The 4,027-nt window shown below is 37.9% G+C and overlaps 1 long non-coding RNA gene across 1 annotated transcript; it reads left to right on the forward strand.

Moving 5' to 3' along the window:
* The first annotated feature begins 2,660 nt into the window (after positions 1–2,660).
* On the forward strand, positions 2,661–3,774 carry LOC147672924 (uncharacterized). The gene is made up of 5 exons (XR_015303477.1): positions 2,661–2,734; positions 2,847–2,929; positions 3,035–3,143; positions 3,251–3,334; positions 3,680–3,774. It is a non-coding gene; the product is annotated as an uncharacterized LOC147672924 (long non-coding RNA).
* The last annotated feature ends 253 nt before the right edge of the window (positions 3,775–4,027 follow it).

A 4,027-nucleotide genomic window follows, 5' to 3' on the forward strand; every position in this document is an offset into this window, starting at 1 on the left:
TTTCGAACTCGTTGTTTTACAAAAATTAGAAAGGGCTTTACGCTACATACCAAAGCCTTTGTATAATCTGAATAAAGAAGAATCTGATGCTCTTAAATCACTAAAAAGCAATGACAACTTAATTATCAAAAGTTGCGATAAAGGAGGGGGTATTGTGTTAATAGATGCAGATAAATATGAACAAAAAATGATGACCATGTTATCTGATGATAGTACTTATTCAAAAATCAAGTCTAACCCCTGCAATATGGTAACTAAAAAAATAAAATCCCTCACTGTACAAGCTCTTGCTAATGGTGACATTGACCAAAAAGACTTTGATTATTTGAATACGAATCAAGGAAAGACAGCTTGTATCTATGGATTGCCGAAAATCCATAAGGACCAGATGGACCCCCCCTATAGACCTATCGTATCTACTATCGGCACTAATACTGAGCCCCTATCTAAATTTATTGATTCCCATCTGTGTCCCCACATATCTAACATTACTTCTTATGTTAAGGACACAGGATCTATGATAAAAAAGGTGGAGAATCTCCCATTTAATCCCAAAAGGGACATTCTAGTAACATTAGACATTGAAGCGCTTTACAGCAACATTCCACAACTAGAAGCTGTTAGAGCAACCAGTTGGTTTATTGACACCTATGCTATACCATGCCCCAAGATGTTTATCTTAGACCTTTTGAAAATAGTCCTGACGGAGAATATATTCGAATTTGGTGACACTATTTTTCGCCAAGTAAAGGGAGTCAGCATGGGGGCCTCTGTGGCACCGTCCATCGCTAATATCTACATGGCTGCCTTTGAAGCTAAATTCATTTACAATGAAGTGGCCCCATTTTTTGAGTCGATATCCCACTGGTCCAGATACATTGATGACATCTTTTTTATCTGGACCAGTGGGATGGATGCTCTTGAAGACTTCCTAAAATGGATAAACCTAACAGATACCAATCTTAAATTTACGGCGCATTTGGATGTCAATAGTGTCGAGTTTTTGGATCTGCTAATTAAACATCAGGACAACAAACTTATTGTTGACCTTTATGTGAAACCCTCGGCACGTAACACCCTACTCCATTTTAATAGCTTTCATCCGAGAAGTCAGCGCCAAAGTATACCTTTTTCTCAGTTCTTGAGAGTTAGAAGGAATTGCTCCAACCTGGCAGATTTTGATCGACAGGCAGCTATAATGAGGCAAAAATTTCTGAACCGTGGCTATCCACACAGATTGGTAAGAGACTCAACAAAAGAGCAAGATTTTACGATCGTGATCATCTTTTGAGAGCAAAAATACCTAAAGAGAATAACCAACTAGTCTGTATCACCAAGCACTCCACACTGGATAACAGTGTAAAACAGATCATAAATGCCAGTTGGCATATATTGAATTCCAATCCTACATCTAAAGATAAACTTCCAAAGCCCTTATATGCTCATAAAAGAAATAAAAATTTGAAGGATTTGATAGTGCACTCCCGGTTCACCACTAAAAATGTGCAATCTGAATTTGTACAAAGATCATTGGCCAGTAATTTTCCGGTTAAAGGTACTGTTAAATGTTCTGCCTGTAAATCATGTAGTACAATTCTAGGTGGTGAGAGTTTTGAACACAACGGGTGTCGCATGGATGCGCTTGACATGTGGAACTGCAAAACTTCAAATTGTATCTATTTTATCTTATGCCCATGTAATTTAGGCTATGTGGTCGAAACTTCGAGATCTGTACAAACCAGACTTACTGAGCATCGCTCAGCGATACGCACTAAAAAAATCACAGCCCCTCTCGTTAAACATTTTCTTGAGTATCAGCATGCCCCTGAGGACTTCAGATGGCGCATTATTGAAAAGATTAGGCTTCCAGACAGTAAAGGCGGATGCAAGGTCCGCAAGAAAAGAGAGGTCTTTTGGATTTTTAGTTTGGGCACCTTCAAAAATGGGCTCAACATTGATATTCCGTGGGAAAATGCGATCTTTTGATATCTGTCTGTCCATTTTGAATTTTGGCCCCTTACCTGAACTTTGAATCTAGATTTTTAATAAATTGTGTGCCTTTTTCGAGTGGGCACCTCTATAATAGGGTTCAGCAGTGATAATCTGTGGAACATAGCAATCTGCTGATATCTGCCTGTTCCCCTTGAAAAAATTCTCTTCGGGTCTCTCAGCTGGCCTTAGAATTTTGAACTCTATTATTCCATGTACCGCGGTTCTTTCATCGGTCCTTATCTTTAATCCGTTTTTTATTTAGATAATTCTGCGTTATTTTGTTTATTTGCATTCTATGATTGTGACTTATGTGTAGTTTACATTATAAATTGAGCGTCTATAAAACGATTGAAAGACGAGTTGTAACTATGAACACTACGTTGGATTACTGTATAATGTCTCCAATAGAAGTGTTATGGACGCGCTAGTCCATCCTCTATGTTGATAGCGGTCTCCTCTGGGACTCCTGCCAGTAGTCCATCATCTATACTTACTGATTAAATATATGAGAAGTCCGTTACCGTTACCAAGGTGGCCTCGTCTTCACCTGGTAGTCCGCTGTTTACCTCGCACTAAGCCACAGGTGTGCCCGTTTAAATTATTCGCCTACGTCGTATTTATACACCCGCTTCAGCAGGTAAGTTTGACCATTTTCCTGCTACACGGACTGCACAACGGACGCGGACGTTATCCCGCCGTGTCTTATAGGGCCTTATCAGACTTTTATTTGCAATTTATGGAGGTAAGAGCTTGTCCCCGTAAACTCGGTCATCGAGTTTCCTAATTCGTGTGCGTGACCTTGGTCATATACTTTCTAATTAATTTCCCCTCTTTTTATTCTTTATTCTTCTTAGTTGCCGATCGAATGACGGCTTGGTCATAAAAGATATCCGGTCTTTTCGTAGAATTCCGCACTTTTCTGATTGGACTTTGAAAGGTAAACACCGCCGATAAATGTAGTTTTGTGATAAGTGCAGGTCTGTCATAGTTTCCCTCATTGAGAGCATTTAATAATCTCAATTTTTTCTTTGAATCCATATAGGCATTAGTTCTCCAATTACCGTTCACCAGTCGATTTAATTGATTATGGAACAGAAGTTTTCCCTGTAATTTCGGGTCATTTCTTCCCTACAAGATCACTTTATTTTAAGGTAGCTATAATATCCATCTGTGTGTATTAAATATCACAACAATATATTGTGATTTGGACGTTAATATTTTACATTTTTTCTCCTTTCTTTGTCTCATTGGTGCCTAGATTTTAATTATTCTACACCATTCTACTGTGCGGACTCACTAGTAACACAGTGTCCAAGTAGGCCTTCTGTGAACTTATTGAAAGGTGCGTAAAGGAGTTAGTTCACTATTTTAAGGGTTTATATGCATATCAGGCCCTGTGTTTGATTTTATTGAGTCATGTATCGAGCATGTATCACATGTTTGTCTATCTCAGGTCAAAACCAAGTGTTATTGAAGTCCTTCTTAAAGTAACTCGATGATTGATGATGACTATTAGATACAATGTACCGCTATATGTCCCCCTCTTTTATAGTTGGTTAAATTGAGTCCACATGTCAATAACATCTTATGTGAGATCGACCATAAAACCTTCTATAAAAATGTTGAGTGGTCGCTGGACCCAGAAGTTATATGTTCTTTGAACAATCGATATAACTTACTCTTCTAGGTAGATTTATTACCTGATGAACCAGATATCTGCTGATCATCCAATATATTTGAATGTCTCCATAACATATACAGTCCATGAGACTCCATATAACAGTGAGTAACATACACCATTCGAAACTTTGAAGAACCTCTGTTAGTTTGAATGTCCAAATTTGATGGGATATATTCGGATAATGACGGCCAAGATCTTTGTATAAACATGTAGATATTGGAATTAACTGTTTATGCTTAGGTACATGTTCATGCCTAATATACAGCCGTATTTCTCTTAAATGAATATACGATTGTAAATTGCTGGAGCTATATGTATATATGAATTTTTGGAAATTAGTCGATGAACGAGTAT

Source organism: Lissotriton vulgaris, unplaced genomic scaffold (assembly GCF_964263255.1).
Source record: "Lissotriton vulgaris unplaced genomic scaffold, aLisVul1.2 SCAFFOLD_5549, whole genome shotgun sequence".
Classification (NCBI taxonomy): domain Eukaryota; kingdom Metazoa; phylum Chordata; class Amphibia; order Caudata; family Salamandridae; genus Lissotriton; species Lissotriton vulgaris.